Source organism: Callorhinus ursinus, unplaced genomic scaffold (genome assembly GCF_003265705.2).
Source record: "Callorhinus ursinus isolate GAN/ISIS: 27379988/994484 unplaced genomic scaffold, GSC_fseal_2.0 scaffold1, whole genome shotgun sequence".
Lineage (NCBI taxonomy): Eukaryota > Metazoa > Chordata > Mammalia > Carnivora > Otariidae > Callorhinus > Callorhinus ursinus.
The window spans coordinates 5,054,175-5,066,612 of NW_027397063.1; positions in this window are offsets into that span (position 1 = coordinate 5,054,175).

The window sequence follows — 12,438 nt, forward strand, 5'->3', positions numbered from 1 at the left end:
ATAAGGGTAACTACTATGAAGGGATAGAATATGACTCTAAAAATGAAAAATAAAAAAGTTTTTTTAAAAAAGGGATTGATAAGATGTTGGTTGAAAAAGGGAAAAAGAAAAATTAAAAAAAAAGACGGTTAAAAAAATTACCTTTGAAAGACTAAAGAATCATGGGAAAAAAGCCATGAATTCTATGTGCAGTATTCCCCTAGCGCTGGAGTTCTCCCATTCTCATTGATCAGTAAACTTGGTCTTGGCTGGCTGTTCTGCTGATCTTCTGGGAGAGAGGCCTGTTGCCATGGTTCTCAAATGTCTTTGCCGGAGGCGGAATTGCCCCGCCTTTGCCGGTCTGGGCTAAGTAATCTGCTCGGGTTTGCTCTCTATAGCTTTTGTTCCCTGAAAGCTTTCTGTAGGCTTTGGAGGACAAGAGTGAAATGGCGGCCTCCCAATCTCCGACCCGGAGGAGCCGAGAACTCGGGGCCCCGCTCCTCAGTGTGCCCCCAGAGAAAAGCAGTCACTCCCGTGTTCCCGGTCTCCGGCCGCACTCTGTGCTCACCCGGCCTGCGACCAAGTGTTTCTATCTCTGGCACCTGACTAGGTGTGGAGTCTCCAAACCCAGCAGATCCCGCCGCACTCCCGCACTGCTCCTCCCAGGGGAGGAAGGGGAGTCTCCCCAGATCTGCAGCCTGTTGGGTCCCTGCTGGAGGAGCAGTGGCCCGAGTGGGCCGCGGATCACAGTTTATGGCCACCCCGAGCTGAGAGCCTGCTCCTCGGCTCCGTCTCTGCAGCCAGCTTCCCCGCTCCCATACCCGGGAGCTCTGGCGCACTCAGGCACCCCCAGTCTTTCTGTGACCCCGAGGGTCCTGAGACCACACTGTTCCGCGAGGGTTCCACCTCCCGCTTGCCACTGGAGTGACGTCCCTCAGCGGAGCCGACTTCTAAAAGTTCCGATTTTGTGCTCCGCGGCTCTATCACTTGCCAGAAGCGGCCGACGGAGGCCCCCTCCCCCGCCGTCTATCCTCCGAATATCACCTCGGATTCACTTCTCCGCATGTCCTACCTTCCAGTAAGTGGTCGCTTTTCTGTTCAGAGAGTTCCTGCTATTCTTTTCTTCGATCTCCTGTCGAGTTTGTAGGTGTTCAGAATGGTTTGATCCCTATCCAGCTGAATTCCTGGGACCAGATGAAATCCAGGTCTCCTACTCCTCCGCCATCTTGCTCTTCCCCGCTCTTGCCCACACTTGTTATGGTCTATCTTGATTCCAGCAATCGTAGTGGGTATGAAGTGGTCTCCTGTGTTTTCGATTTATATTTCCCTAGTGACTCATGATATTGAGCCTCTTTTCATGTGCTATTGCTATAACCTTTTTGCAGAAATATCTATTCAGTCCTTTTCTCGTTTTTAAATTGGGGTATTTGTCTTTTTATAGCTGTAAGGGTTCTTTATAAATTCTGAACATAAGTCCCTAAACAGGTATGTGAATTGCGAATATTTTCTCCCCTTCTATGAGTTGTCTTTTCTCTTTCTTGAAGTATCCTTTGAAGCACAAACACTTTAAATTTTGATGAAGTTCAATTTATCTGTCTTTTTTTCTTTTGTTGATTGTGCTTTTGGTGTCAATATGTAAGAAACTCTTCTTTAATTCAAGGTCATGAAGATTTACCCCTATGTTTTCTTCTAAGAGTTTTATAATTTTTAGATTATACATTTAGGACCACGATCCATTTTGAGTTGATAACCTATAATAATGAGGTTAAATACAACTTTATCTTCATGCAGATATTAAGTTGTCCCAGCACCATTTGTTGAACTTCCCCATTGAATTGTCTTGGACCCTTGTTGAAAATAAATTAGTTAACCATAAAAGTGAAAGTTTATTTCTAGACTATTGATTCTATTCCACTGATCTGTCTATCCTTATGCCAGTACACACTTTTGTAAGTTTTGAAGTTGAGAAGTGTGAGTTCTTCAACTTTCTTTTTCTTTTTAGACTTGCTTTGGTTATTCTGGATCCCTTGCTTTTCCATATGAATTTTTTTTTAAAGATTTTATTTATTTATTTCACAGAGAGAGATAGCAAGAGTAGGAACACAAGCAGGGGGAGTGGGAGAGGGAGAAGCAGGCGTCCCGCTGAACAAGGAGCCCAATGTGGGACTCGATCCCAGGACCCTGCGATCATGACCTGAGCAGAAAGCAGATACTTAATGAATGAGCCACTCAGGCGCCCCTCCATATGAATTTTTAAGGTCATCTTGTCAGTTTCTGTAAAGATAAAATGCAACTGGGGTTTTGATAGGATTACACTGAATCTGAGGATCACTTTGGAGGAATATAACCCTCCTAACTGTGGAGAGTCTTCTGATCTATGAACAAGGAATGTCTTTGCATATCTTTAGGTCTTTTTAAATTTCTTTCAATAATGTTTTACAGTTTTCACAGCACAAATCTTATACTTGCTTTATTAAATTTGTTTCTAAGTAGTTCCTTCTTTGATGTTATCATAAATTAAATTGTTTTCTTAATGTCATTTTCAGATTATTTATTGTTAGTGCATAGGGATACAACTGAATTTTCTATATTGATTTGGTATCCTGAAACCTTGCTGAACTTATTTATTAGTTTGAGTGGGTTTTTTGTGGATTCCTGAGGATTTTTTCAATACACAAGTTCATGTCATCTGCCAAAAGAGATAATTTATTTTTTCTTTTTCCAATTTGGATGCATTTTATTTTGTTTCCATGCCTACCTGCCCTGGCTAAAACCTCCAGTATATTTTGAATAGAAGTAGCAAGAATGAACATCCTTGTCTTGTTCTTGATTTAACAGGAAAGCATTCAGTATTTCACCATTGAATATGAGTATTTCTAGATGCCCTTTATCAGATTGAAGAAGTATCTTCCTATTCTTAATGTATTGAGTGTTTTATCATGAAAGAGTGTTAAATTTTTTAAAATGCTTTTCCTGCAACTAGAGATGATCGTATGATTCCCTCCTCTTTACTTTATGAGTATTGTGTATTACAGTGATATGTCTTTGGCTGCTAAATCAACTCTGTATTCTTGGGATAGGTCCCACTTGGTCATGGTGTATTACCCTTTTATATAATACTGGATTTAGTTTCATAGAATTTTATTGAGGATATTTACATCTATATTCCTTCTGGGACTATGCATACATTCGTATGCTTAATATTGTCCAACAGGTATCCAAAGCTCTGCTAATTTTTATTTATTCTTTTTCTTTTTCGTTTTTTATGACATTTTAATGGACATACCTTCATGTTTGCTAATTCTTTCTTCTGCCAGTTCAAATCTGCTGTTGAACCCCTCTAATGAATTTCTCATTCAATTATTCTACTTTCTTACCCCAGATTTTCTGTTCGGTTGTTTTTAATAATTTCCATTTATTTATATTCCCTATTTGGTGGGACATCAATCTCATACTTTTCATTAGGTCTTTAGACATGATTTACTTTAGTTCTTTGAACATATTTATAATAGCCAATTTAAAGTCTTTGTATAGTCGGGACACCTGGGTGGCTCATTTGGTTAAGCGGCTGCCTTCGACTTGGGTCATGATCCCAGGGTCCTGGGATTGAGTCCCACATTAGGCTCCCTGCTCGGTGGGGAGTCTGCTTTTCCCTCTCCCTCTGCCCCTCCTCCCTGCTTGTGTGCACTCTCTCTTTCTGAGACAAACAAATAAATAAAATATTAAAAAAAATAAAGTCTTTGTATAGTAAGATCAAAATCTGGGCTTACTCAGGGATAGTTTCTATTGACTGCTTCCTTTCCTGTGTATGAGACATACTTACCTATTTGTTTGCATGTCTTGCCATTTTTTGTTGAATAGTGGACATTTCAAATAATATAATGTGGCAACTCTGGAAATCAGATTTTTCTCTTCCCCTCATGGTTTATTGTTGTTGTTTCTGTTTCTTTGTTCAGAGACTTTCCTGGGCTTATTCTGTAAATGTTTATTCTTTTGTGTGTGGCCATTGAAGCTTGGTTAGCTTAATGCTCATCTAATTATTAGACAAAGATTTCTTTAAATGCCAGTCAGTATCCTACACTTTGCCAAGGAATTTCGCATATGTGTTGGGGTATACCTTCTATGTTCCAGGAATTTACAACTCTGTTCTTGTCTTCATCTTCTTCTTGTAAAGAGCCTCAAGGTCAGAGGTAAGAGATTAAGGCTTTCTCAGATATTTCCCGGGCAGGCATGTGCCTTGCCCACGAGCATGACCTTCTAGATTCAAGGAATATGTTAGAGTCTTCCCAAACCTCCTTATGGACATCTCACTCTCCACATTTTCCTTTTGTGTTTTGGCCAGTCTCTTGTTTGACTCAACTAGCATTGCCAACTGAGGCAGCTGTAATGTTAATTAATTACCACTGACTGCCGTTGATAAATATCCACTGAGCCAGCTCTGAGTTAGGTCAATGAAGAGAAGGCTTATGAATGGGATTTTCCGGGGAGCTGCCAGAAAGGTCAGATCATGACAGTTCTCAGGGAATGGGTTTTTTGAGGGAGTTCCAACCTGTTATGCACCTTCTAGGGGCTGCTAGGTGGCTATTTTTCACAGCTACTGTGGCTGCGAAGCTGCTGGTTTACAAGGCTACTACATAGTTCTGGAAAGGGTGGGAGGTGGGAATAGGGTACATGCTAAAATGTCCTAACACTTACTTGTCCTCACCAATATTCGGCTGTTTTTCTTGAATAAATGTTCCTCATATTAGTGCAAGCCTTTGGTTAATTTCCAGAGTTCTGAAAAAGTTCATTTCGACAATTTTTGCTAGTGTTCTTTTTGCTTTTATGGAGGAGTGGAATTTTGGAAGTCTTTATTCTGCCAACCTAGAAGTGCCTCCCCAGTCTTTAATTTTTGGATGAGTATTTAAATTGTTTACACTGAATGAGTTACTATGATATTTGGTCTTATATCCACTATCCTACTTTTTATGTTCTATTTGTTGCATCTCTCTTATTTTCTTTTTCCCTTCATTTTACAGCTTTAAAGTAATTAAGTATTTTTTACTATTTTCTGTTTGCTTGTTATATATATATATTTTCTATTCTTTTACTGGTCACCTTAAATATCACAACTGCCATTTCAAAGACTCTTTTATTAATTAGTACCTTTACCACTTCCCAGATAATGCTAGGGCCTTAAGACCCTTTCACGCAATTTCCCTCTTTTACCCTTTGTATTGCTACATAAGCATTTTTATTTAGATATACAGAAAGCCACACAACACATTTTTTTTTGTCTAGTCAATATACATTTAGTTTTACCCATATATTTATCCTTTCTGTTGCCCTTAATTCTTTCATAAGTATATATTTTTAAATTGGAGCATAGTTGACATACAATGTAATATGATTTTCATTCTCCATACATTCCTAACTAGCTAAAGAAGTCCCTTTAGTATTTCCTTACTACAGATCTGTGGGCAACAATACAAAAAAAAAAATCCTTTATTTCTTTCTCACTTTTATGAGATTTTTTTTTGGGTGTAGATTTCTACATTGGCATTTATTTTCTTTTAGCACTTTAAAAATGATGTCTATCTTAGTCTGCTCAGAGTGCTATAATAGAATACTGTAAACAGGGTGGCTTAAATAATAGGCATTTATTTCTCATAGTTCTAAGGCTGCAGAGCCCAAGATCAAGGTGCTGGCCAATTCATTTTCTGTTAAGGACTCTATTGCTGGCTTGCGGATTACTGTCTTCCTGCTGTGTTCTCACATGGTGGAGAGAGATCATCTCTCTCATGTCTCTTATAAGGGTACTCACCCATTCATGAGGGCTCCACCCTCATGACCCAAACACCCCCTAAAGGCCCCTCCTCTTAATACCATGACATTGTGGGTTAGGGCCTCAACATACAAATGGGGGGGGGCGACACAGACATTCAGTCCATAGCAACATATCATTGTTTTCTGTCTCCTTTATTGTTGTTGGATACCAGTCTTATGTTTGTGCCTTGGAAAGTAATATATTCTTCCTCAGGCCATTTTAAAGACTTTCCTTCTTGTCTTTGGTTTTCAGCAGTTGAATATGATATGCCACAGGGTGATTTTCTTTCTGTCTATTCTGCTTAGAATCTATAGTCCTTAAATCTGTAGTTTGATAACTTTCATTCATTTTGAAAAATCCCTAGCCATTATCTCTTCAAATATTGTTGCAGATCCATGGACATTAGCTCTTTCACCATGTGCTCTGTGTCTTGTGCTGTTTCTGTGTGTGTGTGTGTGTGTGTGTGTGTGTTTTGTTTTGTATTTTTCATTCTTTTTGCTCTCTGTGCAAAGTCAGGATATTTTCTACTGACCTTGCTTTCAGCCCCCAAATTCTCACTTTAGCTGTGTGTAGTCTACTGTTAACTCATATGCCATGTTTTTAATTTCAGTTGTCATAATTTTTAGTTTTCTCATTTTCATTGTTTTTTTTTTAAATAGTTCTCTCAGTTCTCCAGTTCTATTCTGATAAAAATGTCCACCCTGTAATCTAGTTTTTAAAATATATCAATCACAATTACTTCAAAGTCTGTGTCAGATAACTTTAATATATGCGTACCTGTGTGTGTGTGTTGTTCTTCTGGTCCTGCTTCTTGGTATGCCTGATAATTTTAGATTGAATGCTGGATGCTGTGTGTGATGTTATAGTGCTCTGGATGATATTATCTACCACCAGAGAGGGTTTACCCTATGCTCTGGCAGACAACAGAAGGAAATTCAATGCAATCTAATCAGGGACTGAGAAAATTCAAGACTGATTTATGGGTTTTGTTAGGCTCAGTCTGAGAACTGAGAAGCTTCTTGGGGCTCCTTCTTAGTGAATCCTGAGGTTGGATTTTAATTTCTCAGCACTGTGAAATAACTGAAAACTTTGCTCTGATTTTCAGCTCTTTCTACTTGACTTCCTAGCATCGTGCCTCCTAAGAAGAAAATGCCTCAATAAAAAAGCTGATGTTGAGTGTCAGGCTCACCTCCTGTGCTTTTCTTCTCTTCTTGACCTCTCAAGACCTGGTTGCTTTGGCACCCACAAATTCCAATTTTTGTCTTTCTCACCATGTGAGATTTTGTAAAACTTGGTTGGCTTTTCAGCCCCACACAAAGGTTGGCAAATGCCCCAAAGTTCAAAGCTTCATGTAAAAAGTTGGGGTTCTTCAATGCAGTTTGCTTCTCTCTGGGATATGTTGTTTCAAGTCCTGGCTTCCTTGAAAGCTCTTTAATGCCTTCAAATAGGTTTTGGGTTTTTTTCCTATTAATCCAGCTCCTCTTCATGTGTGTGTGTGTGTGTGTGTGTGTTTAATGGAAGCACTGGCCTGCTAAGAAGTTACTCCATCATAGCTAGAATTAAAAGTCTGCAGTTATTTTTTTAAAGAGACTTTATTTTCTTTACAGCAGTCAGGTTCACAACAAAACTGAGCAGAAAATAGAGTTCCCATACATCCCTTATGTCCAGTCTCCCACACTATGGACATCTCAAGCCAGAGTGACACATTTGATGAGTCTGCATGGACACATCATCATCACCCAGAGTCCCTAGTTTACATCAGTGTTTACACTGGTGTTGTATGTTCTATGGATTTTGACAAATTGCATTTCTTTTAAAATAAACTTTATCTGGAAGAAATTTTATTTTATTATTTTTTTAAAGATTTTTAAATATTTATTTGAGAGAGAGAGAATGAGGGATAGAGAGCACAAGAGGGAAGAGGGTCAGAGGGAGAAGCAGACTCCCTGCTGAGCAGGGAGCCCTATGTGGGACTCGATCCTGGGACTCCAGGATCATGACCTGAGCCGAAGGCAGTGGCTTAACCAACTGAGCCACCCAGGCGCCCGTGGAAGAAATTTTAGATTGACATATAATTTGCAATGATAACACAGTGAGTTCTCATCTACCCTTCACCCAGCCTCCCCCAATGTTAATATATTACCATGGTATATTTTTTAAAACTAAAAACTAAAAAAATTTGGTATTCTACTATTAAGCAAGTTCCAGACTTTATTTGGATTGAACCAATTTTTCCATTAATGTCCTTTTTCATTGTTTGTTTCGGGATCCAACCCAGGATTCCACATTTTATTTAGTTGTCATGCCTCCTTTGGTTCCCATGATCTGTGACAATTCCTCAGTATTTGTTTTTCATGGCATTGGGTTTTGAGTATTACTGGCTAGTTATACTGTGGAATGTCCCTCAGTTGGGGTTTAGCTGATGTTTGTCATATAGTTATACTGTGGTTATTATTATTATTTTTTGGAAGACAAATGCCTTTCTGATCACATCATATCAGGGTGTACATGCTACCAACCTGTCTTACTACTGTGATGCTAACCTTGATCACTTAGCCAAGATACTTGAATGGTTTTTCCACTGTAAATTTACCCTCCCCACTTTCAATATTCTGTTCTTTGGAAGCAAGTCATAAAGTCCAACTCACATTCAAGCAGAGGGGGTGGACTTAAGCTTCATCTCTTAGAGGGGAGTATCTATATAACCATTTGGAATTCTTTAAGGAAGATTTGTCTCCTCACTTATTTACTTATCGATTCAATCGTATGTTTATATCAGGATGGACTCGTATATAATTATTTTATGTTTGGGATTATAATTCAGTTTTATGTAATTTATTTTGTTATTTGTTATTTAGTTATTTATTTATTGGTTGCTCAAATTGTTCCAACTTTGGCCATTGGGAGCTCCTTCAGTTTGGCTTCTCTGTACTTTTGACATGCCTCCATCCTTTTATTTTTTTAACACTGCCTTACTTTCTTGATACTATAAGATGCTCCAGGCTCATCTTGTATTTTCCCTGTTTCAGCCCTAGAATTGGCCATTTCCCCAAGGCTCTTGTTTCTTTTATTAGAGAATGGTATTTAGAAATGCATATCTGACTAATTGGCATGCTCACTATTACTGAGCTTACGTCATACATTTTGTAAAATAGAGTCTTTTGTCATCCTGGGATTCTCTGACTTTTGGTTGATTTTTTTAAATTATTTGCGTACATTAAAGTTCACTCTTTGTGAGATATGGTCCTATGGGATTTGACAAATGCATAGAGTCATGTATATACCATCATAGTACCACACAGAATACTGACATCACCAAAAAATTGCCTTGTGCATCCCTTTTGTAGCCAGCCACTTTACTCTGTATCCCGAGCAACCATTGATCTGTCTTCAGTACTTCGTTTTAATCCTGCCTCTCTGCCTTGTTTGCAGACCTTGGAGTGGGAAGGAATGATCAAGATGAGGGGTTTTTTTTTGTCAGCTTTGCAGGAGTGAGCAGGCAATAATGCCTGTTAACTGGATTGCGAGTTATTTGTCTTGTTTGTCATTCTTTCTGTAGAACAACACTTTAGTATGAAGTAGGTGCTCATGAAAAAAAGTTTAATGCATCGGTGCCAGCAGGACCCAATGTAAGGGTATGGTTAATCTGTGACAATTGAAAATGTGTTTCTTGAAAGTTTTGAGAAATCCCAAGTATTCTAATACCAGTAATTGAATATTGCCACAATAGCTATACTAATACCAGCTCTGCAATCTTTTCCATCCTCCATCCCCAAGCCTCCCAGCAATTGATTAAAATCTGTGCAGAATACTTGACACTCTTACCTTGTTGACCTTAAAAACCTTAAAAACAACCCTTCCACATAGGCCATATTACCTCCATTACAAAAGATTACCTCTTTTGGACCTCTAGGTTTTCGTCCAGAATTTTTTTTTAAATCTAGAAATGCTTTGCCACTTAATCTTCCATGTACCCAACAGTGTTCATGTACCCAACAGTGGCCAAAAAAAGCCTTAGCTAAGCAAGGGGGGGATATGGCTTCTCTCAGCCACCAGCCATGTAAAATGGCAGCAGGTAAAAATCCAGGGAGAAAAGATCAATTCTTTGAGAAGTCACACTCAACACATGACCTGCAGAAAGACTTCCACTTCTCTTGGCAAAGGACACAGAGAAGGCACTTTTTGGATGCTGACATAGGAAGGAAATGCAAGTTCATCACCTTGGCCTCTGTTGACTTGCCAACTTGAAGCCAGCAGATTCCTTTCAGAACTGGGCATGAGAGTAAGTGTCCTCGTGCTGTGAGCATTCCTCCTTCTCTCATTGTTTTCTAAAGTGATGGAAAAGAGCCAGAGGGGTAATGGAAGATGTGAGATTAAAGATACAGAAGTATTCACCAGGAGAATTGGCAATTTGCTTGTAAATGAATCTGTAGCCTCAGGGCTATATGTACCCAGAAAAAAGAATGAGGTGGAAATTTGGCAAACATGATCATCAATGATCTAATTTGGTTGTTTACTCCAATCAAGTTAATTGGTTAACTGCCAGGTTTTCACTCTACTTTGAATTGTTCAGGGACAGCAAAAGGGAAGGGGGATTAAATCATGCATTTGAGGCTCATACATAGCTGATGAAAATGTCTTTTTGGAATAGATATTTGGCCTTTAAGGTGCTTTATGATGAGACTCTTCTTGCATTTTCTTTGCAAAAGGACAGAAGAGGCTCAGCTGGATTTCTGGCCCATTAAATAACTTAGGCACTGAGAATAGGCCAATTCTTCACTCCCAGGTTCCAGGCATTACTCAGTCATGGAGCCAACAAGATGCATTTACAGCAAGATTGAAAACTCCTGGAGAGGTTGGCCACGTGCCCCTGGCCTTGGAGACTATAGAGGCAGCCTTCAGTTCATTTTCAGGAGTTTTATGTCCTTGTGCGGAAGATTATTATATGGCCTTCCATATTCATTCATTCATTCATTCATTCATTCATTCATTCATTCATTCATTCATACTGAACACTGGTAATGTGTCAGGCACTGTACCATGTATGGTAGATGCAAAGATGAAGGAGACAGGTTTCCTACACCGAGGGGTTCAACATCTGGTTAGACAGTGGCAGCTGTAAATGAATAGTGTTGCAATGGTATGACCAATGCAACAGTAGAAACATGTACTATGAACATTGGGCACATGAAGTGGGTAGGATAGAATCTGCTTGGAAGGGGTCAGAGAAGGTTTGTTTTGTAGAGTTAGGAGTTGAAATTGATAGATGAAACATGAATAAGATCCCTTTCTACTGTGGAGGGGTGAGGTTGGTGAGGAAATATGTTTAAAGCATGACAATAGTACATGCGGACACATGAAGTGGTGTATTCTTTAGGAGAGCTGCCAGGAGCTCACTGTGCCCAGAGCTTGGGCTGCAGGCAGAAAAGTAGGGAGTCTTACGGGCAGTGCTAGAGGGAGTCTTTGGAAAGTTTTAAAGGAGGAAAATCATTTGGTCATCTTTGAAAGGTCATTGTAATGGTGACAGGAAGAGCAGAAATTCTGGAGGCAGCCAGATTTGGTTCAAATCCAGGGCTACTTTTTTACTGTGTAGCCTTGGAGAAGTTCCTAGATATCACCAAGCTTTAATAACATAAGATAATAACACATTCCTTCAAATATTGTTGAAAAAATAGAAACAACATATATAAATTATCTAGAAAAGTAACTGAAAACTTTTGTTATAATTGTTGTGAAGCTAATATGATGTATTTGGAAAGTGGAAGAGTAGCTCAGTCAGAGTCCTGGATTCTGATCCTAGTTTTGCTTCTGACTAGTTGGGTATTTTTTGGCACATTTCTTAACCTTTCTGAGCCCATTTTCTAGCTGGTAGACATCCATTTATTCAATAAACATTTATTAAAGAACCTCTGTGTGCAGTCTTGTGCTAGCAATGAAGTGACCTCAGTGAACACAGTCTCCCCTAAAACACATAACTCCAGTTTAATATGAGAAAAAAAATCAGAAAAATTCCAACAGTGGGAAAGCCTGAAAAAAACCTGATTAATCCTCCTCAAAACTGTCATTGTCATAAAAAAAAGGAAAACTGAGAAATGGTCACAGCCAAGAGGAGCCTAAGGAGACAAGACAATAAAATGTAATATGGTATCCTGGATATGATTCTTGAACAGAGAAAGGACATTAACTAAAAAATCAAGGAAATCTAAATAAAGAAGTGACTTTAAAAATAATAATAATAACAATATATCAATATTGATTCATTAAGTGTAAGAAGTGTACCATACTAATAATGTAAGATGTCAATGGTAGAGGAAATGTGTCTGGGTGGGGGTCGGTGGGTATATGGAAAACTCTACTATCTTCTCAATTTTTCTGCAAATCTAAAAATGGTCTAAAAAGTAAAGTTTATTTTAAAAAAGAGGTGTGTTCCCTGATCTTGCAGAATTTGTACTCTGCAAAATGGGAATAAGAAAAATGGACACATAGGGAGGTTTTGAGGTCTAATTACAAGCTTGTAAAATGATTTTACACAAGGTTAGTGCATGAGAATTGATGAATGGAAGTTTATTTTTATCTTCTTCATAAATATTTAAAATCTCACATGTATACATTCATCCACATATCCATATATCTATTGATCATTTACTTATTAT